At 43.0% G+C, this 24,264-nt stretch overlaps 1 protein-coding gene across 1 annotated transcript in view; it reads left to right on the forward strand.

Annotated features, from left to right (window-relative positions):
• Positions 1–573: 573 nt before the first annotated feature.
• CDK17 (cyclin dependent kinase 17) overlaps positions 574–24,264 on the forward strand; it is a 143,211-nt gene continuing 119,520 nt past the window's right edge. The window contains exon 1 of the mRNA XM_044678329.1: positions 574–646. The gene's annotated coding sequence lies outside the window, so the exon portion shown is untranslated. The remainder of the gene's footprint in view (positions 647–24,264) is intronic.

Consider the following 24,264-nt stretch of genomic DNA (forward strand, 5'->3'; position numbering starts at 1 on the left):
GGCCAGGAGCTCCGGGTCTCGGTTTGGAGTGGGGTGGGGGCAGTGCTCGCTGCTGCTACCGCCGCCGTCCCCAGCCCGGACTCCAGATTTCTCTCCCCAGTGCGATGGGCAGATGCAGCGCTGGGGGGCGGGGCGCTCCGCATCTCCCTGGAGACCGCCCCGCCCCTCGCTCCTGCTGCGAGGCCGCGGCCGCTAGGGGTCGCGCTGGTCGCGGCGGGGGCGGCGGCGGCTCCCGCTCGGGCTCCCGGGGCCGCGGCCGCTGGTTGGTTCGTTTTCCTGCTCCCCCTCCCCCTCCCCCCTACTCCCCGCCCTCGCGCCGGGCGGGGGGGAGCAGGCGGAGGCGTCCGTCCGTCCGTCGGCGCAGTGCGAACGCGGCCCACGACGCGGGGCCGGAGCGCAGCCCGGAGCTGACGACGCTCCGCCGCCTGCAGGAGCCGCAGGACCTGCGCCCGCCCGGGGCCCGAGCGCAGCACGCCGCCCTAGCCGTTGTCCGCCAGCGCCCGGCCGAGCTCGGCCGCTCTGGGGCCATGTTGGGCCGGGGGCTTCGCTCGGCGTGACTCCGGGGCCCGCGCCCGCCCGCCCGCCCGCCGGACCGCTGCTGGGGCTTCTCGCCTCTGCTCTTCTTCCCCGCGTCCGGGCTCGGCTGGTAAGTGGTCCTGGCCGAAGCTGGGGAGACAGCGCCCAGGGTGGGGACCGCAGGCCCGGGGGACTCGGCTCTTTTTGTTCGCCGCCGCCGCTCGGGGGAGGACCCGCACCCGCTCCCGGGCCCGCCCCACCGGGCAACCACCCCAGCATTTCCGGGGGGCGGGGGCGGGGGCTCCGGGGCTTGCTGCTGGTCGGCAGTCTGTCCGGCCGAGCCTTCCACCACTGCGCCTTTTCCTTTCTTTTCCTCACCGTCCTGTCTCTTTTCCTCTCCCACTGCCTGGCCTTTCCTGCCCCTTCCCCCTCCTCCCTAGTCTCTTTCCCCGTCTCTTTCTTTTCCCTTCTCTCACTTAGTCGTGTTCTTTCCCCTTCCTTTCCCCTCCCCCTTCCCTCTTGTCTCTTTCCCATTCCTTTTCTCTGTCCATTTCCTTCCCTCTCCCATAACCCTTTCTCTTTCCCTTTCCTCTTGTCAATTTCCCTTCTCTTACTTAGCTGTCCCTTTCCCTTCCTTCCCCTCCCCCTCCCTCTTTTCTTTTTCTCTTTCCCTTCCTTAGTCCTGTCCCTTTCCTTTCCCCTCCCCTTGTCTCTTTTCCTTTCCTTGTCTCTTTCCCTTCTCTTACTTAATCCTTTCCCTTTCCTTTCCCTTCTCCTCCCTCCCTTTCTTGTCTTTTCTCTTTTCCTTGTCTCTTTCCGTTTCCTTCCCTGTCGCTTCCCTTTGCCTCCCCCTCCCTCTCTTGTCTCTTTCCCCTTTACTTATCATTTCCCCTATCCTTCCCCTAGCTCTTCCCTTACTTTATCCTATCCCTTTCCTATCTTATCCCTTTGCTTTTCTTTCCTCTCCTGGTTTCCTTTTCCTGTATTCTTCCCTTTCCAGGCTCTTTCCTTCTTATTTTCCACCCCGTCCCGTCTTCCCTCCTTCACTTCTATTCCCTTGGCCTCAGTTTCCTCTTTTATAAAAGAAGGCATTCGACTAGCTGATCCCTAAGGTCCTTTCTTTCCTTGCCTTTCCCATACTCCTTCGGCCGCTGCCTCCTTTTTCTCTTCTTCCTCCCTCCCCGCCCCCACGGGGACGTGGGAGGTATCCCCACGCTAGGAGGTGGAGGAAGAGCCGGAGAGTCCCTGGAGACCGCTAACGTTGGCCTCCCGGAGGAGGCGGTGGCGGCAGCTGCGGCGCAGCCAGGTCCTGGGATGGGGGTGGCAGGGCTGAGCCAGAGGCGAAGGGAAGAAAGGAAGTGGCAGGGCCGGCCCCTGGAGACCGGAGAGAGCTCCCTGGGCGCCGTAGGAGGGAGAGGGAGTGCGTTTCCAGCTCCTTGGAGACAGGCGAGGGCGGGGAAGGAGGAGGGAGAACCCAGACAAAGATGAGGGCAACCAGCGAGCTCCCTTCCGTGCACCCTCACCCTGCCCTGTTTCCTGGCAAAAGGCAAAAGGGAGTCCTTTGGGCTGCCTAAGAAAGCGTGCAGAGGAAGAGAGAGCAATTGGCCGCCAGGACAGCCAGGTCTCTGCCCTAGTTACTTTTATTTATTTATTTATTTTTTAAAGTGGTTTGCCTCACTCTCGGATATGCCCTCTCATATACTGCCACGCTGGTTCTGATCTGGACTTTTCCTCCTTCCTATTCCTGTTTTCACCCACTCCTTGTGGATGAGCAGGATTTTTGCCCCCAGGTTGGCTAATGAGGACAGGATGCTTGTACTTGTACTGACCCCAAAGTGCTGTGAACTCTTCTCTCTTCCTCCCACCCCTTCCTTTCTGAGGTCTCTAATGTCACATGGAGCTGAGCTCTTCTTGAAGAAAGAAACGGCTGATAACCCCTTGGCCTCAATCAGCCATGTGCCTCTTCTGGTTCCCCTAGGAAAAATGCCTTCAGCTTTGCCCAGTCGCCACTTTATTCATATGCTTTTACCAGGTGCCTGTATTGAGGCTCAGATATTTCTGAAGGCAGCCTAGTCTCTTACTGACAGCAAAATTGCTTCATTTAATGAGGAAATGCTGGGGCCCTTCAGGTAGGAGAAAAATTTAAATAGAATGTTAAAAGCCTTTTATTCTTTTTGGTTGGATAAAACCTGGAAAACTGGAGTTCAGATTAAATTGAGTGGTGGTGGTTTTTTTTTTTAAAAGGCATTTTTAAGGATCTAAAAGGTAAATTGGAGCCGGTTTTGTGCTGTGCTTATTTAAGGGGTTCTTAATATGCTTTTGAACTGGGGTACTGCTTTTCTTTTTGAAATCATCTCTTTGTGATTGTAACATTTGCATATTACAAAATAAGCAGACCTGATTTTGCCAAAAGATAGAAAGAAAATATGAGCGAAATTGTGGAAGAAGCTTTCCTACCTACTATGTGAAGAATCTTTTTCCTCTTTTAGAAAGGGTTTTGATTAAATGCCTGGCGGACTAAAGCTTTGCCATTAACTTGTCAAATGGGTGCCTTAGGCCAGAAGGACCTACATTTTAAAACCATCCTGCCTGACCCTTGAAATTCCAGAATATTTCATGAGATAAAAGTGAAAATGTCTTGTTTTCCTCAGTGTGGGTGGAAAGGCTAGGCCATTAAAAAAAAAATACACACACATATGTTTGAAGTAAAGAGGCCAATATGTCTTTGACATTAGTATGAAAATGGTTACATTATGTTTGTTGCTTTTAAAAAGTGAATCTTTCCAAAACCTAGTCAAAAAAACCCAACAAAAACCCTTGTCTTTTGGGCTGGGTGATCTAGTTGATTTTTCTCAACATAAGAATTTCCTTTTCTCTTACATTTTACAGTTTTCCTTTTCCTCCCTCCCTTTCCCCAAATTAAAGGTCTGTACTCATATGACAGATTAGGACATGTTAATGTTCAGGGTAATGTATGTATTGAAAGGTGGTAGTTTGTGAGTAGACTAGAACACTTTTTTTTCCCTCCTGGTTGATGGATCATCAAAGTTAAAGACATGCTAATTTCTTAAATTGCCTATTACTAAATGGAACAATTAAGCTTTTAGTAAAAATTTTAATTTATTCTTTTCCTTACAACCAAACCTAATGCTGAGATTGAGAGTCAGGTATTTTAAACAATCCAGCTTGAAATATGCATCTTGCAGTTGAATGAAACAAGCTGTGTTCAGGAAAGATTCAGTATCCTGAGCTTTGTTAGAACAATTAACTTTAAAAATATATACTTGAAAGAACTAGAAAAAAGGAATTTTCATTTTCTTTGTGCTCCAGCTTGAGAGCTCATAGGAAAAAAATCATTCTTGCTGTATGCCTTGTTTTTCATCAATGTTTATTGCAATGATATTTTAGTTTTGAAATATTAATGCTCCCTTGCTGTGGACAGTTGATAGCATTTAGAAACAAGGCTCTTGTCTCCCTCTAGGCTCCCTTATTTTGCCTACTTGCAACTGTTTTTTCTCTACCCATCCCTTTTGTAACTGAGCAGGGTAAGTATTATCAGAAAAACAAAGTAAACATTGAATAGAACCACAAACTAGTTGCTGGTGAAAGTGATGATGAAATGCTACTTCTATGTGTTTTGTATTGAATTCTCTGTTCACTGAATGATTCCCCCCCCCCCTCCAGTATAGCATTTTCTTTGTTATCAAGTAGTAATAGTGGATACATAGAAGATGTTTAAATCTTGCCTTCTAATTGACATTACCAAAGGAGCCTCAAGAGTTTAGCTCAGCTTCAGCAGCACATCTGTATTTCCAGTGTGTTTAAGTAACTTGCTTAATGGGCCCGTTGCTGGCTTGTAAAAATTTTCTATTAAACATGAAGAGTGTCCCCCCCCCCTTTTTTCCTGTCTAAATTGGAGTAGTTTTAGGGATCTCTTACTTTCAAATAGTTGCTGATCATTTGGGAACTTAATATAAAAATTATATTAAGGTATATTTTTACTTCATGAATATTACATAGTTTAAAAAACTGAAAACATCTTCATTGCTTTATTTTTAATTACATTTGTCACTCATATTGTTTTTATTTCTTTAAACCATTAATACTTTCTGTCTTAGTATCAATTCTAAGATTGAAGAGAAGCAAGGACCAGGCAATTAGGGTTGTGACTTGCCCAGCTAGGAAGTGTGTGAGGTCAGATTTGAATCCAGGTCCACCAGATTCCAGGCCTGGTTCTCTGTCCACTGTGCAACCCAGCTGCCCCATTTGTATCACCATTGATCATATCTGATACCTTGAAAGAGAGAACAACTGAAAAAACTTTGGCCAATGGGTTAGAAATATCAAGCATCAGACTTGTCCTCACCAAAGGTGCTTGCCAGTGCTTTGGGGGTATATATGTCACCAAGTTCAAAGAAGGGAGGGACTCCCTGTAGACAGTAGGAGGGCCTCCAGCTGGTCTTGTTTGCAGGTGACTTGGGCTGATGATATCAAGATCCAAGTGCTCACCAAGCCTCCTAAATGAGATCCACATCCTCCACAAGATTGGCCCAGCTCTTCGTGTCTCCCTGCTTCTAGTTGTTTCCTCTCAAATCTCTCCTGCGCACATTTGACAGATTTTAATATTCCTAAGACATCATTCTGACTATGATATGTTCCTGCTTAAAAAAGTCTTCAGCGCCTCTCCTGCTTTGGGGATAAAATGCTCTTTAGTGTGGTATTTAACTGCCCCTCCCACCTGCCTTTCCAGGCATTTCATAATATTCCCCTTCTAGCTGTTCCCCAGCCTGCTCCCTCCTGTCTCCCATGCATCTCCCGTGTGAGGCACGAGCATCTTCCTCATTCCCACCGCTGAGAAGCTGTAGTTTCCTTAGGCGGGCACTTTGGGCTTGTGTAAGCCCCCAGGAAGCTTGTATATGTATACCTTGTGTCCTTCCAGTGGAGCACGAGCTTAGGGAGGGCAGGAGCTGTGCCCAGCACAAAGTTAGGACTTCAAGACACGCTTGTTGAATTGAATGTGCATTTGGAGAGGGAGCCCAGAGAGCTGCTCCCTCAGGGGGTAGCAGTAGGAGCCTGGCTTGGGCCACCCAAGGAACTCCCCTGTACTTAGAATGACTGCCAGTTTCTCCTTGTCACAGTTCCCTTAGTCCTCAGTGAAGCGGGGTGGGCCTGAGTCAAAAGCTCGTCTCTGCTGGCAGGCAGTGGCCTCTTAGCCTTCAGGAAGGCTCAGAGAAGTGGGTCTGAGAAAACAGAAAAGGAGGAGTGGGAAGCTAGGCCTGGCCATAGTGGGTGGACTTCATGGAGGAATTCTGGGAAGGTATGGCCAAGAGTGTCCGGGATGAGGAGGTAATAAGGATGGCTCCGATTCTGTCCTCTTGGAGGACCGCACTCACACACCTGTCACATGCAGCACAGAGGCTTTGTGTTCAGTTGACTAATTATCAAATGTTAAGTCACCACATCAGGATCACAGCAATAGGAGCTTGTCCAGAGACCTTAGGGATCGCCTACTCCATTGTTGCTTATAAAGAGGAAACTGATGAGAAAGCTAGGTGGATTGAGCTCCAGACCTGGAGTTGGGAAGATCTGGGTTCAAATTTGACCTCAGACACTTCCTAGCTGTGTGACCCCAAGCAAGTCACTTAGCTCCAGTTACCTAACCCTTCTCATTCTTATTTGTTTGTTTTTAAAGAGGAATCCAGGCCCAAGTCACAGAGCTAGTAAAGAGAAGAGCTGGCCATTGGACCTGGGGTCCTCAGCGTCCAAATCTAGTGTTCCTTTTTTTTTTTTTTAAACCATATATATTATATACTTTGGCATCAGAATGGATACTCTCCTTTTTTATGAAGGGAGAACTTTTCTTTGGAGATTTTAGGGAGGGTAAAGCACTCGGCTTCACTGCAAACCTTAGAGAAGATAGAAGGGCCCCAGCAAACAGGTTTGGTAAACTGTTAGGTAAAGATTTACTGTAAGCTTCCTTCCATTGTTAAAATTCCATGGTTCTGAGATGTCCTGATAGATCATTCTCTCCTGGTTAAGCATTCCCTCTATACTTAATACCCCCATCTTTTAGAAGTTTGTATCATATCAACTAATCTTTTTACTTTGGTATATTAGAAGGAAATGAGAGTAATTCAATGCTTAAAGTCCCATTTTTGAACATTAGTGTGTATACTTCGTGTTCTGTAAACAGCTACATGAAGACACTGGTAAAAATCCCACTCCAGTTTTTGCCGTGTAAGTGTGTTAACATGAAGAGTTTTTAGAAAATTGAGCCTAATCTTAGATTTTATGAGGAATTTCTTATGATAGTAAACACCCCGATTAATTATCCAATGTGCTTGGTGCTGGGGGATCAATATTTATTTCACACCAGTGCCTGGCCCTCAACAAGGTTCTAGCAGTATAAAGAAGATACATAAAAGAACATTTATTGAAGTGGAATGTTTTCACTGATGACTTCGTTATGGGATGAGGGGAAGGCTGGCAGAGAGAAAGCTCTGTACATGGGTTGGTGGTGCACTGGATGGTGTACCTAGCTAGTCTTGCACCTTGTTGGACCAAATGGGGGGGGTTTTGGATTTAGGGTGCATAATGCCCAGATAGTGCTGTTTACTCCTTAGAGCAGCAGAAAGGATGTCATCCAAGACAATACTGGGTGTGATTTGAAGGAAAAAAAGAAGACATGATCACGTCATGAGTTGGAGGGATCCACTGTGAGTGCCATTGGTTTTCAGGCAGGGGCCCGAGTTCCCCCTCTGCCCTCAGCCTGTTGTTTAGATCTGCTGTAGATGATTTATGAGCTGACGTGGACACAAGTTGCCCAAGATGGGTAGCGTTGAATGGGTTGCCATCTAGATTATTAGATGTTATTTCCATATGGTGAAATCAGGATAGATTAAAGTGTCAAAGAATACCTTAATAACTAACTATACCAAGTGTCTGTGTAATCAAAGCCCATATTTATATTGCTTTTGTAGGAAAAGCCCAGAAAAAATGCCATGAGAAAGTGCTACCATTTCAGATTTGGGGGACATTCTTTCTAAGCTAGTTAATATGCTGGCAAATTCTTTTTGGTTTCCCTAGCATTTACAGGTTGACACTGTTTGGAGAATAATTTTTTTTTTTTTACTGGACTTAGTTATTAAAATGGAGTTTGAGTTCTTCAAGAAAGTCTTAGCTTCCAAAGGACCACCCATGCCATTTCTTTAATTTTTGTTAAGAGATTATCCTCTGTAGCCATCTTTTTGTTTTTTAAAATGAGTCGAAAAGGGTTCTGCTTAATCAGTAATTTCTTGAGGTGCTCCTCGCACTCAGCATTGTTTCCCCACAAGGAGTTGATAAAGAACACATAATTTCCTTTCTCAAGGAGCCTACTTTTTATACTGTGAAATAACAGACTTCACCCATTTGCCACTCATCAATATGGCAGTCTCATCTGCCTGGAACTTAGCCAAAAATCAGAAAGGGAAATGAGATTCTCAGCAGACAATAGAAGTAACCAAGTCATACTAAAACTGGTGAAATTTGCTCATAGGAAAGCCCCTCATCCTCCCTTTATTCTTCATTTACCCACAACTCTCACAAAAATGGTGCTATGGTTAGGTATGCCCAGCAGATTGGAATAAGGTAGAGAACTTATAATATGAATGAATGATGAAAAACATTTATTGGGTAATTGCCCTGTGCTTAGTATTGGAGCTCAGATATGGAGGCAGGAGAACCCTGGCCCTGAAGGGATGGCCAGAGCAGCAGGACTCTGGGCCAGAGTCTTGGGAAGATGGTCAGATGAAACATGGAGTAGGCAGGTTTGCAGGAATGGTTGAATATCATCAGCTGACACTGAGGCAAGTGAGAGATACTAGAATGCCAACATCCTAGCAGTGTGAGTCATTTAGTTTTGTTTTTTTTTTAAATGTAAATTATCTGCTTTATTCTTTTTTTTTTAAACCCTTGTACTTTAGTGTATTTTTTCTCATAGGTGGAAGAGTGGTAAGGGTGGGCAATGGGGGTCAAGTGACTTGCCCAGGGTCACACAGCTGGAAGTGGCTGAGGCTGGGTTTGAACCTAGGACCTCCTGTCTCTAGGCCTGACTCTCACTCCACTGAGCTACCCAGCTGCCCTGGGTCATTTAGTTTTGGTGCAGATTGCTATTTCTCACTAGGCTGGGAGGATTGTGCACGGTATTTATAGTTTTGTTTCTTAAATAGTGACTAAAAGTGCAACCCAGAGTCTTCAAGAAAAGACTAAATTCTCACAGAATCTGGGAGTTTGAAAGGACCTAGGTGGCAATCCAGTTCAGCCCACATATGAAAGAATCAATCCCCACTGTAACATAGGCAGCTCTCACTGCCACAAAGTTCTTTCCTGGCTTCTAGTCTCAAGTGGACTCTTTGCAATATCCACCCCTTGCACCTAGTTCTGTTCTTTAGGTCCAAACTGAAGTAGTCTGCTCTTTTCTCCCCATGCTGGGCCTTCAGATACCAGAAGTTGGCTACAATATCTCTCCAGGCCTTCTCTCTGGGATAGAAACAGTCAGTTCCTCCAGCTGATCCCTGAATGACATGACAGGCCTTGGCCGTCCTCTTCACGAACATTCTACTTCCTCCCTCTCCTTAAATTGTGCTGCTCCATTTGCCATACTCTCCATCCCTCAGATGTCCCTGGTGGTGATGCCTTGGCTCTCACATCAGATGATGTTCTTCTAGGTTGGGGATTTGTGTACATTAAAGACAGCTAGATACCCTCTTACTACTCCTTTGCTTTCTTGGGCACCAACTCCCTGAGAGTCCAGTATAAAAGTAATTACCCTTTGGAAAAACAAAATCTGAAGAATTATGTTGGCTGTATTATTTTAGCAGTTCGCAGTAAAAGACTTAGTGTAATTCCTGACACAGGCAGACTCTTCATCTATGTCCTTCCAAAATAGTTAAAATAAAAATTGTTCCTCATGACGGTTAACAGTTACCCGGAACACTTTAATAAAGAGATCCATTTCCTAGAGATTTCAAGTAGCTGATCATATATAATATATGGAAAAATTGTATGGTACAAACTAGAAATGATATGTGTTAGGAGGACCTCTGAGGCCTTTAGAGGGTAGGAAAGATGTCATAGAAGAGAGAAGGAAGGAGGAGGAAGTTTGGATAGAAGTTGGGTTGGTTCTATGCCCAAGAACATTGACATTGAATATTCTCTGGTATTGGAGGAAATAAAATTTAAAATAAAAAAAAATAACATAACAGTTTTAGATAAGACACATTTCCTGCCCTCCTGGAGCTTTAATATCTCTTTTGGAACAGCCTATACACAAGATGACTAGAGAGCAGTAGTCAAATTTACTTCATGTAGAGAGGAATGGATGAATGAGAAAGAGATTTCAGAGGTCCTATGAGTTTGAGTCTGCTCAATAAAAATTAGTACTAGGATGCAGATACCCATTTAGAATATCAATAGAACTCCCTAGAGCTGGAATGAGTCATTCAGTGTCAACAATAAAATTCTAATGCTTCCCAAATCCAGTTCTACAGCCTATCCTACTTAAATATCCTCATTGAAGTTGGTGGCATCATTGAACTTTGCAAGAACAGAACAATGCCTTCTAATGCAATATTTGTTATTTGGAAAGAAGTGTGTGTGTGTGTGTGTGTCTATTTTCACACAAACAACCATCATATGCTTTGTTTTCAATTGAATTATAGTAATTACAGAAGCTGGTTTATGGTTCTTATTTTTTTTAAAGATTCTTGATAGAGTAGCTAACCTTTAAAAAAATTATACCTCTGTTCTAGTGGGCGTGGGTTAAGCATGAGACTTACTGACAACGTATCTGTTAGTTTGGAGCTCATCTACTGCCATATTTTTATGGTTGACATTTTATTAAAATTCATATTTTCTTTCTCATTTTTCTAGAAAGGTAGTATTATTTAATTATTTTTGAGGAATTAAATTAAAGGAAATAAGCAATTGTTATTTATTTTAAGGAAAATATATGAAAGGAAAATCTCTGTGTCAGTTGTCCAGTTAGTAACTTATCAACCTTTGGTCACTCAACATCCCCATGGCACTTTGTGGTAAAGCTTTTACTTTAATCACGGAATTGTGGATTTGTGAGATCATCTAATTCAAACTGAGACTCAAGAAGTAATTTATATGTGTAAAATCCTAAAGCCTATAAATGACAAGATCTGGCACCTGATTGACTATATGGGGTGGGTGTAGTTTGGTTTTTTTGAGGTTTTGAGTGTGACTCCTCAGAGACTGGAAGGATGGGGAAGACCTTATAGAAAAAAGGAAGTTGGAGGGAAGATAATGAGTTCAGCTTTGAACCTGTTGGGTTTGAGATGCCTTTAAATGCCTTTAAATGGCAATTGGTGATGTGGTACTGCTGGAGGTTAGTAGAGAGACTGGAGATGGATATGTAGTTCTGGAAGCCATTGGCAGGATAATTGACCATGTGAGAGCTGATTAGGCCCTAGTTTGTTCAGCCATTCCCTAGTTGGTAGACTCTTCTTTTGTTCCCAATTTATTGAGACCATGAAAAATTCTACACACATTTCTGTGTATTTGTCTCTCTTTAGTAGAATATAATCCCTAGAGAGAGAAGGTTGGTTTTATGTTTGTGTCTTTAATGTTTAGCATACTTCCTTGCACGTAGTAGGTGTTCAATAGATAAATAATAGTAGATTTTCAGTAAATAATAAATTCAATAAATACATGTGTGTTGAATTTAATTATAAAATTGAGAGCACTTTTAACTTGTTAAAGAGTTGAGAGAGTGGTCTGGGGCCCTGAGAGACCTTGACTTGCCCGTGGGCACACAGCCAGCCAGTGTCTTCTTGACTCCAAGGATGGCTCTGTCCACTGTGCCAACCTTTATTCATAAAGCTTTATAAATGGAGCCCTATTAGTGGTTCAGAGAGAGAGAGATTTTTTTCTGACTATACCTAAAAAACAGCAAAAGAAGGATCATGAATATATATCCATGAATAAACCTTTCTTGACTGTATTTTCAGTCTTTACTCCTTTTTGAAGTAATCCATTCAATGTGTATTAGCCACTTCATAAAGTAATACTTTCTCAAACATACCACCATTTCATTCAGTGAACATTAATAAGCACCCACCAGATACTTGGGAAAATAAAAAATTAATGCGGCCTCTACCTTTTAAGGTCCTTACAGTCTAGTCGAGAGATATATACAGACACATATCTAGATGTATATAAATTCATAAGAGGATTAAATATAAAGTGCTAGAAACAGAAGAAGCAAAGAAAAAATCATTTCCAACTAGGAAAATCAGGGAAGACTTCATGGAATTAAGAGTTGATAGGACCTGGTATGTGGGGAATATGACAACTAGTTTGTAAACATTAGTGGCTATCAAGAATGGTGATGATAGGAGAGTCAGAAAGAGGATCAGGGGAAAATGATCAGTTAAATTAAATTTGAGGTGCTCCTGGGATGAAAATAATACAGTAGGTGGTTTGCAATGGGAATTGGGCATTCAAGAAAGAATTCAGGGGATAGCTGGAAGTGGATTAAGAGCTAGGCCTAGAGGTGGGAGGTCCTGGGTTCAAATTTGGTCCCAGATACTTCCTAGCTGTGTGACCTCAGGCAAGTCACATAACCCCCATTGCCTAGCCCAGTGATGGACAAACTATTGCCCGAGGGCCAGTGCAGCCCCCTGTAACGGTCTATCCAGCTGCTAGATATTATTCCTAATCTGACGAATACAATGAGTAGGATACAATGCAATGAAATGTCGAAAGAGTTGCCTTAGAAACAGACTGACAGAAGAGCATTTCCTTTCCTTTGGCCCTTCTTTAAAAAGTTTGCCCATCACTGGCCTAGCCTTTCTCATTCTTCTGCCTTAGAACCAATACATAGTATTGATTCCAAGGTGGCAGGTAAGCATTTAAAAAAAGAAAAAAGTTCAATCAATGAATAAACATTGCTCAGACACCTACCGTGTGCCAGACATTGTGCCAAGCACTGGGGATACAAAAAGCAGCCCTTGCCATAGAGAAACTTAAATATCCTGGGGGAGGCAGCGCCACTAGGTGCTCCACAGGAAGGAAGCGATATAAAGGATAAATGGGAGTCCTTGAGGAAGAGAAGGCACCAGAATGACGAGGGTTTGGGGAAAGCTTCCTGTAGAAGATGGGATTTAGTTGGGAAGCTAATGGAGATGGAGATTGTTATTGCCTCTCTGGAGAGGAGAGTTGAATCTGCAAGTTAGTGGATAAAGGAGAGAATGCAGAGAGAAGGTCAGAGAGCGTCTTCGGGAAGGCCTAACTGCTCAGAAGGCTGTGGGAGTGCTTAGAGGGGCACCAGAATGGTAGGACAGAGGGGGGCTCTTCCCAAAGGAGCTGAGAGCATGAGGCAGTTTGTTCAGTCATTCAGTTGTGTCTGATTTCATGAGCCCATTTGGGGTTTTCATGGCAAAGATACTGGTGTCATTTGCCATTTCCTTCCCCAGTTCATTGGACAGATGAGGAAACTGAGGGAAACAGGGTGAAGTGACAGGCCCAGGGTCGCATAGCTAGTAATTATTGCCTGAGGCTAAATTTGAACTCAAGATGAGTCTTCCTGACTCCAGGCCAGGTGGGCTGAGATGGTCAAAGAGAAAGGAAAGAGAGAGAATGAAGATGGAGAAAAGGAGGTTTTGATCATTGAGGTCCTCAGTGACCTTTGAAAGAGCAGTGACTAGAGTAGTAGGGAATTAAGACCAAGCTTGAAGAGATTGAGGAGGGCATAGGAGATGAGCGTGAAGAAAATGGGCTAGATGATCTAACGGGAGGAGAGAGGTGGAAGGATGGCTCGGAGTGGGGTGACCAGGATGAGAGTGTTAGTTGGCATGGGGAGAGGAAGAGGATGCAGGGAAACTGCTGCCACATCCTGGCTTTCTTTAGACCATTTGCTCTTTTAGGATCCCAGATTTGGAGCTGGAAGGCTCCTCCAAAGCCCCCTAGTCCAGCCTCTTTATTTTACAGGTGAGAAAACTGAGGCCCAGGAAGGGAAGTGCCCAAGCTCATGGGATATGAAGCCCGGACCTTGGCCTGCACAGCTAGCATTCTTTCAGTTGTGCTTCACTGCCTCTTTCCTAACAAAGTCTAGTTGGGGCCAGGTAATCTTCACTTAAGGACAATAATATTCAGAATAGAATCATAAGAATTAAAATGGAATAACATGGTATGATGGTCTGTAGTATAAATTAAACTGGTCTGGCTTTGTTTGCACTTCACAAAAAACTAGCTTCTCATTTCTTTTTATAAGTTTTGATATTTTATATTTATACATCTCTTTCTTTATGCTTTTATATTGTTGTGAATGATTTACTGTGTTCCTACAGCTATTGAAGCTAAGCAGCCTAGTGGTAATCTTTTTTCCTTTCTTTTTTGTTTTAAAATTGGACACTATTTTCCTTTTCAAATTCTCAGGTTCTTTTTGGTCATTGTGAAACTATGGAAGGAGCTTTCCCTTGGAGTCCCAAGACACTCGAGTTGGAATTCTGCTTCTAATACTTACTATTTGATCCTAGACTAGTTGCTTAACTCTTCTGATCTGGTTTCCTTATCCAAAAATGGAGATCATAAATAAGGGTCCTCTGTCACAAGATGCTGTGAAGATCTCATGAGTTCTTTTAGAAACCTGCATGGAGAGACACTTAGCATGGACGTTGAAATGGACCCTGAATCGAAGAGGAGGAAGTCCTCAGACTTGCTTTTGGAAAATTGCAAAGTTCCTTTAGTGACCTCAACTTTTCCTGGAAAAAAAAAGATTAAGTTTTAAAACTACAGTGTTCATATGGAGACATAGTAATTGATTATCATTCATAAGTATCGTGTTCTTCAAAAAAATTAAAGTTGAGATTCACCTTATGTGAATAGTGGCCTTGAGTAAGCTACTGCACATTATGGATAACTATTTTCACAGGAGAAATGATGTAACTGCGTAACAGAACACTAGTTTTGAGCAGTGTTAAGAGATGGCCCTGAGGAGTCTCCACCTTGGGTGACCCCTCTATAGGAATCACAGGAGGAAAGGGAAGGTGTGGGTGGTTGTTGGAGGAGAACCCACATTGATGAGACCACTGGTCCCCTGGCCTGTGTCAAAAATAAATTTATTCTTTTTCATAAGTCTTATTTGCTTTTTTTCTACCTATTAAATAGATACTTTTCTTGTACCCTTGTCCAACATATGTAAATAATGTAGGTGAGCCGTGTGTTAATTCTTACATTTGCCTTCTAGTTTTGGTTTTCCTAGCTCCTCCTGGTGGCAGACAGTTAATAGAAATTTTGGAATCTTGAAAAAAGTTTTTTTTTCTTGGGGGGAAAAAAGTCCATTTTCATGAAAGACTGGAAATATACACATCCAAAGAAACTACTAATTTAGGAAACGAAAATGTATTATATATAACTTGGTTTGCTCATGATCTTGGTGCTTAGTTTTACAATAGGGTTTTTAGTTAGACAATTAAAGTTAGCTAATTAAAATTTACCTGTTGATTTTAAAATTCTTGTTACAAATAGAGCTGGATAGCAAATGAATCCCAATTCTAAAATTCTGACTTCAAATTTAACGTGTTAAAAATTTTGTTAGATTATGAAATGGCAGAATAGTTGACATTGAAGTAAAACAAAATTATTCATTTCTTTTTACTTAGAATCCCTCACAGTTTCAAGGTATAGAAGCCATTTTAAAAGCATTACCAAGTCCCAACACTTAAGAAAACTAAGGCTCCTTGAAGGATTTGGAAGGTTAGTTTACTTCCATTTGGGGGTTTATAAGACCCTATGAATTTTGAATGTTATTTCTGTGGGGAAATGCTTTCCAAGTCCTGTGTAACAAAGTCTGTAATAAATTTGGGGGACATAAGCTTTGGTAAATTGGAGATTACCTTCTACAAATAGTCTTGTGGCCTATGGTTCTAAAGCAGCTGATTCCTCTGACTGTTGATGGTCTAGTCATTTCTAGAATTTAAATTTCTTCAACTTTTTGTTTTGGATTAACACCTGTAAGTCACTTGATGAGTCTGTTTTCTGATATGTGGGATAGGAATCCCAGTACTTGTATCGCCAAAGTTAGCTGGTGAGCAAAAACATTAAGGCGCTTCTTGGACCTTGATTGACCTCTCAGGGAGTGAGGGGCTCAGACCTCCAGAGTTCTGGACTCCAAAGCCCACCCTAGGATGCACATTGTCATCTGTTGTCTTCTGATTGGTTGACATCGTTTCAATCCTTGGGTATTGAAATTAGGGTTAGTGATGGACATTTTGGACAGACTTTAATGAAATTTATGTTACTGAATTGAATATTTTCCTTAGTATTAATATTTTGAAAAAACAGCCTATTAGAAAACAATATAACAATTTAATTCACTGTATGAATTGTTTAATCAGATCGCATAGGTCTCCTGCTTATTGGTTGAGGCTTTGTATTTTGAGCCCCATAATCATGTTAGTTTTGAGAAACTGCAGCTTTAAAAATACTAATGTTAGCACAGCTAGAGTCCTGGAGTCAGGAGAACCTGGGTTCAAATGTCAGTTAACCTTGTTTGCCTAGCCCTTGCCCTTCTGTCATAGAATTGAAGACAGAAAGTAGGGGTTTAAGAAAATATACTCACATGCTGCCTACTGTTCATTCTTTATTATTGTTTCTGTTTAGTTATATTGTTTTTTTTCCTACTGAGTATTGATATTTTATGTATTTGTTCACTTTCTTTTGTTTCTTTTTTAAAAATAACCCTCACCTTAGAGTCAGTACGTAATATTGGTTCCAATGCAGAAGAACAGTAAGGGTTGGGCAGTTGGGGTTAAGTGATTCGCCCCTCAGGATTTTTGTGCATACTTAACCCCTAAGCCTAATCTATAATCTTCCCAACTGCTTTTGCAGTACTCTTCAGATCTTTTACAGTTCTTTGAAAAGATGCAGCCTCTTTTGCTGTGCCGATCTCTGCAAATTTAATGATCCAACTTCATTTTCTAGCTCAAAAAGCTGGGGCTAATGCTCCTTGCATCACATCCTAGTAAATGTTATTTAATTCAGCGTGTTGCTATTTTCACTGGATTTTTCCCATTCCTTTGGATGGAACTTTGTATACTTAAGCTGAATTTCAAGGAAGGTTTAAAGATACATTATCTAATAGTGCCTATTCCTAGCCATCTGTAAATTTGGAAAGAAAAGGTAATAATAAGAGCTAGAATTCTTAGTCCCATCTAGAGATGAGTAAATTCTCTTTTTGTCTGGGGAACTAGTCCTCACTTGAAGCATTGAGTATTAATTTCTCCTTTTTTAAACCAGAATTTGTGTTAGCCTCAACAATATTACAAAACGGAAATTCAGTATTTATGAAAAGTTTTAAGCAGTTGTACCTTTTTTTATTTTCCATTGTGCTCTGAATAAGACATTCATACTAAAACCTCATATTAAACCAGGAAATTGGAAGGGAACCCAAACCCCAAACTAGTCAAACCCATTTTCTTTTCTGAAACTTCTGTCTTAGTATCAATTCTAAGACAGAAGAGCAGCAGGAAGTAGGCAGCCAGGTTAAGTGACTTGGCCAGGGTCACAGTCTAGCCTTTTTTCCAGACTGTAGGCAGTGCTGAATATCTTCACTAAATTTTAAGAATGAGCCACAAAGTAGAGTACACTGCTCCATGAGATCCCTTCCAACTCTTAGGTGCTCTGAAAATTCCCCAGGGTGAGATGTGGAGAGGGTGCAGGTGACACCAGAAAGGAAATGCCCCACATGGCTGAGATCACAGATCGAGCCTAGCAAAGGTGCAAAGTGTATGATTATTGATAACCAGTGGTATACTGTACAGGGGCTCTCTCCTGCTAAATAAAAGGGAAACGCCAGTGGAGACTAGAGATCTAGTTCAAGGCTAATTTGTGCTGAAAGTTCTCGATTTCCATAAATTCACCTTATGCACATTTGTCTTCACAGAAAGAATTCTGAATTCCAGAAAAGAAAAATCCGCGTTGATGGTACAATGCTGTACTCTTTGCTCTTGTTCCTTGGCTCTGTGCTCTCTGGGTTCTCCCAACCCTCTTCTCTCCCCAAAAAACCCTTAAAACATCTCCAAGTGCAAACAGTAACAGAGGCACAGAGACCACCTACATGCTCGGCTGCTGAATTGTCTTTTGCCATTCTGAGCTCAGGTACCCTGTGCCTATTCCTGGCCCTACACGTTGCTGGTGCTCTCTTGTCTGGATCTGGCTTTCCCTCATCCCCATGTGTTCTGCCTCTAGGTTCTGGCCAGACCTCCATGTGGCTGGCCCTGGCCCTGCGTTCCTCCTTCTGCTCCCAGTTCTCTGTCTCTGGTCAGAGCAGACCTTTGAGTCATGTACCAGCCTCCTCCCTCCGCAGGCGCATGGCCCCATTCCTGCCTCCCTCCTTCCTCACCGCCAGGGGAAAATTTGCATTCCATAAAAATCTCTTTATGCAGAGGTCCACTTATCTATAGTGAGAACTGGCTATACCGTAAGAAATATCTAGAATTGGGAAAGGTGAAGAGGATCAAGGCATATCCTGGTTAAAGCAACTTACAAAAGGTTAAAACTCATCAATTAACAGCTAATTTTGGGAAGAATCTAAGTTTAGCTAGAAGGAATTTCTGGTTCAAGATAAAGATAATAGAATAATAATAAAATAATATTATAATAATGGCCAGCAGAAGCCTGAATGAAGCATTGACACTCACTAGATGACCCTGGTGAGTTGCTTCCTCTCTGGACTGATTCATTTGTAATGCAGGATACCTGAGGTGAGCCTAGAATGCTCTAAACCTGAGCTATTCAAGTGTTAGAATAAGGAGTTTGGGACTTGGGCATGGAAGAGGAAATACATTCTTGAATTTTTTAAAACACCAGCAATCTTGAAATTGAGCAGTTTTGTTTTTGACATAACGGATAATGTGTCACTGTAAATAAAATCTTAGTTTGGTGAAAGAAGGGGACTGAAATCTATTTTTTCTTTGGTTGGTAAATGAATGACTTTTATGTGCTTCTCTCCTAGAAGTTTTCCCAGTTAAATTCCATTTGACTCACCTTTGGTTCAGAGTAATGGAAATGGGACTTTGGGTTAAAGACAATACTAAGAAAACAGCTAACTTATGAGACCAAATGAAAACTTTATTTTTTATTTTTTCTGATTTTTAAAAAATGTTCAGTTTCAGATTCTCTTGCAGTCCCTTCAGCCACCCATTGAGAAGGTGAAAAATACAATATCCATTATACATAAACAGTTAACAAAACATTTCTCTACATTAGCCATGTTGTGGGGTGGGTGAGTAGGAACAAGAAAAAGGAAAAAAATATGCTGCAATCTGAAAATTGAATCCATCACTTCTTTCTGGAAGTGGATAGCCTCAGTCCTTTAAAGTTGTTCCGTATCATTGTATTGTCTTTCACAGTTGATGGTTGTTAAAATATTGCTGCACACATACATCTCCTGGTTTTGCTCACATCACTTTGAATCAGTTCATACACATTTTCCCAGGTGTTAGTAAACTATCTTCCTCGTTTCCTATAGAACAATAGTATTCCATCACAATCATACAGCTTGTTCATTCCCCAATTGATGGATATCTCCTCAGTTTCCTTTTTTTTTTTTTGGCCACCTCGTACAGATATTTCTGAATGAAAACTTTGGGTGTATTTTTTCTAGATTGGTGAACCCTGGTTTTCTGAAGGTTTCCTATGGTTCTGACAAGCAAGTGTGATTTGGAGATGAGTTGAACAGAGAGAATGATGTGAAAATATTTTGCTAGACATACACACATATATGCTATACTATTGTACTACTAAATTGGCAAAGAGAGCAAGCGAATATACCCCCAAATCCTTTTTTTTTTTAAAGCTTCCAGGAGAAGTATATTTTTGGAGTTAAAGAATTTTCAGTCGTATTTGTTGGATTTCTTTTGTATCATCTCATAAGTGAAGTATAATCGTTGGTGGGTGGTTGGAGAAGCTTTTAATGAGTATGTGGCTTCCCTCGGCAGAAGCAGACCAGTAAATGGGTCCCTGTGCCTTGGGGTGCCTCGTCCATTGTTGGAGAGCTGGTCCGTGTCAGAAGCGGGCCAGAAGCGGGCCGGGCTGGGCCTTTCCGGGCTCCCCTCCCCTCGGGGCGCCAGCGGCCTTTTCATTGGATTCCCTGTAGCTTCCCCTAATGAGAAGAGTGCTGCCTGGGCCGCCTTTCTAGCCTTAATGAGTGTCAGCCCTTCCTGTTCCGCCCAGGGTTAACTATGGACTCCACCATTGTCCGGGCTGGTCTTTGTCCTGGGCTGCCCCTCCACGCCTGCCTCCATCAGGCCCCGCTCTGCCTCTCTCTGCACCCACCATTTGTCTCCTCCAGGCAGGCCACGGACTGGGCGCTTCGTGATTCTGTGACTTTTAGGCCTGCCTCTGGTCTGGGCATGTTCAAAAAGGAAATCAATTGAAAGCTTTAACTGACACATTTGTGATGGATCCGGCCATCTGGTTTGTCAGTAAGTTTTAAGAACGTGTGATCTGATTTAATTAATGCACAACAGTCCTATAGACTTGGTTTTACAATGAAGCTTTGTTCTATTTTTTTTTAAACCCTTAACTTCTGTGTATTGGCTCCTCCTCAGTGGAAGAGTGGTAAGGGTGAGCAATGGGGGTCAAGTGACTTGCCCAGGGTCACACAGCTGGGAAGTGTCTAAGGCCAGATTTGAACCCAGGACCTCCCATCTCTAGGCCTGACTCTCAATCCACTGAGCTCCCCAGCTGCCCCCTTGGATCTATTTTTAATCAGTGACTGGGGGCACCGTGATCAGAAATGGGGCTGGGAACGTGGAGACTGGAGCCACCCAGAGCCTTAGACACAAGGTATGACCTGGAGCAAGCCATTAAACCTTAGCTTAGTAGGTGGGCCGGGGAGAGAAGACCAGCATTTATTCCAATTTTTTTAGATTTATAAAAGCATTCGTACAGTAAATGGGATATTACATTTGGAAACACCTCGTTCTTTTGCTGGAAAAGTTCCTGTTTTTTAAGTAGGTCTTTATTAAAATATACCACCATAAATATTTGACATAAAGATAAAAATTTGGATTTTGAAATTATGTAGAATTTTTTCAACATAGGCACTTCAAGGGACATTTTAAAGTGTTATCGGGCCCACCTCAATATTTTATTTCCCTTCTTTGTATAAAATTAGTCACTTAATAAGAGGAAATATTTGTTTCTTCAGTAACAAATACTAGAGATTCTTCATTCCCCCCCTTCCTTGCCTGCTTTGAATTAGTTCTAACACAGAAGAGCAACAGGGGCTAGGCAATTAGTGTTAAGTGACTTGCCAGGGCCTTGCAGCTAGAAAGTGTCTTGAGTTCAGATTTGAATCCAAGCCATCTCATCTCCAGACCTAACTGTCCACTGAGCCACCTAACTGCCCCATTGTCTCTTTAAATATATCTGATGGTATGCATCTATTGTATCCAATAGATCTAAAGGGTTAATGGAAGGCCAGCAACTTGGGACTTGGTGTCCACAGCATCCACTGCTTAGCCGGTGCTTGAAAGTACAGACGGGGAGCATTTCTCTATACTTGAGGCCAGTTAAAAACTGCCTCTTACCTGTGTTCTAGTTACGCTGCTTTTTACTCTGGCCCCCTGTCATGAAGGCCATGGCACACCAGGTATGTTGGTAATAAATGGCTCCTGCAGTTTTTAAAGCCGTGAATACATTCCGTATGAGCAACAGATGATTTCAAATAAGATTTTAGTATTTTAAGTTTAAAACATTAGATACTGTGACACAATATGAACATTACTGGAATATGCTAATTGCTCATTGAAGCTAGTTGTCACAAATACGACAATTAGTATTTTACATAGCAAAAGCAAAATTTAATTTTTCCTCCTTTTTTGTGAATGGATCAGACTGGCCTGCCTTCATTCCCCTCCTGGTCCTGTTTCTGACCTTCTGGACTTCCAAATCAACCCTCTTCTGTGAGACTTCTTTCCTGGGAACTCCTGGAATTTCCTCTCCCTGGAACATCCTACACTCTTATTGTCTGATCACTGTGGAATATCTCCTTGTAAGGCCTGTTCCCCTTCTCCCATTGGTGAGTTCCTCCTAGAACCCCAATTTTTTGGAGGGAACAGCCTGATTTTATTTCCCTTCTGGTCTTTCCCCTAACTTTCTTTCAAAATCATGCCTCCTTCATCAGTGAAAAGTGGAAAGCAATTCCCTTTGTGGCAAAGGTATTATTAAGCCCAGGAAGGTACTTGAATCAAGAATAGTTTGTGAACTCTTTAATTCTGAGCTTCTTGGAAGCCATCTCCCATCTTCCCGAAGTGCTTTCTTGAAATTTGGCCAAGTTATTGCAATACAATAATATTAGAATTTTATTATAATAAATTCATTATATGATAGAAATATATGACATAAATTTATTATTGTAAATTAATGTTATTATAACTTATTATAATAACAATAACTTTTCCCAGAAGGTCCATTATAAGGTATAGACATGGCCTTGGAAGTAGAGAGGAACATCCTCCAAAACACTTATTAATTCATTGTCAGCGCTGACCCCTCAGCCCTTTACAGGTGAGGGAAGCTTGGAAAAGGCTGTGCTCTTAGCCAGTGGAGTGACTCACGGCAAGGTCCTGTTGACCTTCTCGGAAGTGTAGTTTGTCTTTTTTCCTTGAATTTTTTTACCTGTAACTTGACAAATTGGTTAATGCTGTTGGCCTGGACCGCGCTCCCTTTTTCCATTGCAGATTGAGCCTTGGCAGTGCCCGGTCCTGCCCCCGCCTCCACGTGTCCTCTATCACCCTTTTGGTGGTTCTAGTGGGTCGGCTTCTTAGCTGCTCTGAGCACGCTTCTTGGCTGCCTTGGGATTGCCATTATTACCCATGATTGCTTTGAACTTGTCCCATTAACCTTTGCGGTGGAAGTCTGGGAAAGTCTGGTCCTAAAGGGATGAGAAATGGCAGGATTGGGGAGAAGAGGCAGGGAAGCCCCGCCAGGCCCAGACATGGGTCAGATGGCGCCAGCGAAGGCGTGGAGGCCCAAAGGACGAGTAGGGAGCTAAGAGAAGGAGCCCGCTTTGGGGCTGATGGAGGCGTTAGGAGCCCAGGTTGTGCTAGACCTCTGCCAGAGGATCTCCAAGCTGCCTTCCAGCTCTGCCACTTTGTAGCCTGGCAATCCCCTGGATAGACATGCATAATGGAGAGGGTACAAATAACCTAATATCTCCACTAAGAATGGATGTAACTGACTTTATTTTGCCTGGATGATAATGACAAAAAGCATTTGTTTCTAATATTTAAAAAGAATTGTTGTTAATATTTAAAAGGGGTTGTTTTCAGATGATCCTTTTGTCTAATTCTCTGAGGGTCACAGTTTGTGCCTAAGGATATGTGTGGGTGGGTGGGGGGCCAGGTAGTGGAATTAATTGCTTCCTCTCTTTCCAAGGTAGAAAAGAAGTAGAGGTTTAGTAGGGGAGATTATCCTGGGGCCAGGGGCTTCTTATTTGGCTCCTGATTAGACAGACAGTTAACTGGCTGGGCTCTAGGATGAAAGCAGCCTGGCTCCCTTTAATGTGCTCTGCAGCTGGTTTAGTCAGCCGCTCCTCAGGGAACCCCCAAGAACAACCCTGTGGCCCTTTCCGGGCACTGTGCCTGGCACTAGAGGTCTTCACCCCCAGGCCTTGTCAAAAAGGAAATCGTGTAGGGACACACAGCTCAGCAGAAGACTGATTTTAGAATCTTCAGAAATACCTTTTTTAGGTTCAGTGACATTTAAATTTGCCCAGGAAGGTGCATTTTGTTCAGCAACCTCTTTGGGGGTTTTCTTGGCAGAGATACTGGAATGGTTTGCTTTTTCCTGCTCTAGATCATTTTACAGATGAGGAAACTGAGGCCAAAAGAGTTAAATGATTTGTCTAGGGTGACCCAGCTAATAAGTATCTGAGACTGCGTTTGACCTCAGATCTTCCTCACTAGAGGTCTAGTGCCCTATGGTTCTGCCATTAACATAAGATGGTTCTTATAAGGATGAAATATGAAATGTCTGTAAAACCCTCCTAGACCTGAAGTATATATAAATATAAATATATAATAAACACAGGTCAGTTTTTTAGCTATTCATTCAAAAAAGTTTATTTTTATTTTATTCTATTATTTATTTATTTTTAAGCCCTCACCTTCCATCTTAGAATCAATACTGTGTATTGGAATAGCAGTAAGGGCTAGGCAATGGGGGTTAAGTGACTTGCCCAGGGTCCCACAGCTAGGAACTGTCTGAAGCTAGATTTGAACCCAGGCTGGCTCTCTATCTCTAGTCCTGGCTCTCAATCCTCTGAGCCACCTAGCTGCCCCCTCAACCAATGTTTATTAAGTATATCTGTCCTGAGTTCTGGGAGGGAGGGGAGGGATGGCTAGGAGCAACGTTTAGCTACGCCGCAGCCCTCGTTGGTCTTCCTCTGGCTCTGTGTTCCTGTGGGTCTTCCAGCCCACTCTCCCCTGCTTGTTGGGGCCTAGGAGCCGGTCAGTGCTCATCCGCGGGCTCCAGCCAGTATGCGTGCATCGAAGGCCAGCTTTGGGCAGCCCCCTCTGACCTGTCTGCTTAGGCCAAACTCTGGAGGGGGGATGCATTTCCCGTAAGTGTGGGTCTGGGGCGGCTTGTGGGCATTCCTAGGTCTTCCCGAAGTGTTCTCCCAGTGAGGCCAGAGCAGCCTGGGGCATGGACCGCTCAGCGAGGGGCCCGCTG

Source organism: Gracilinanus agilis, chromosome 5 (assembly GCF_016433145.1).
Source record: "Gracilinanus agilis isolate LMUSP501 chromosome 5, AgileGrace, whole genome shotgun sequence".
NCBI classification, from domain to species: Eukaryota; Metazoa; Chordata; class Mammalia; order Didelphimorphia; family Didelphidae; genus Gracilinanus; species Gracilinanus agilis.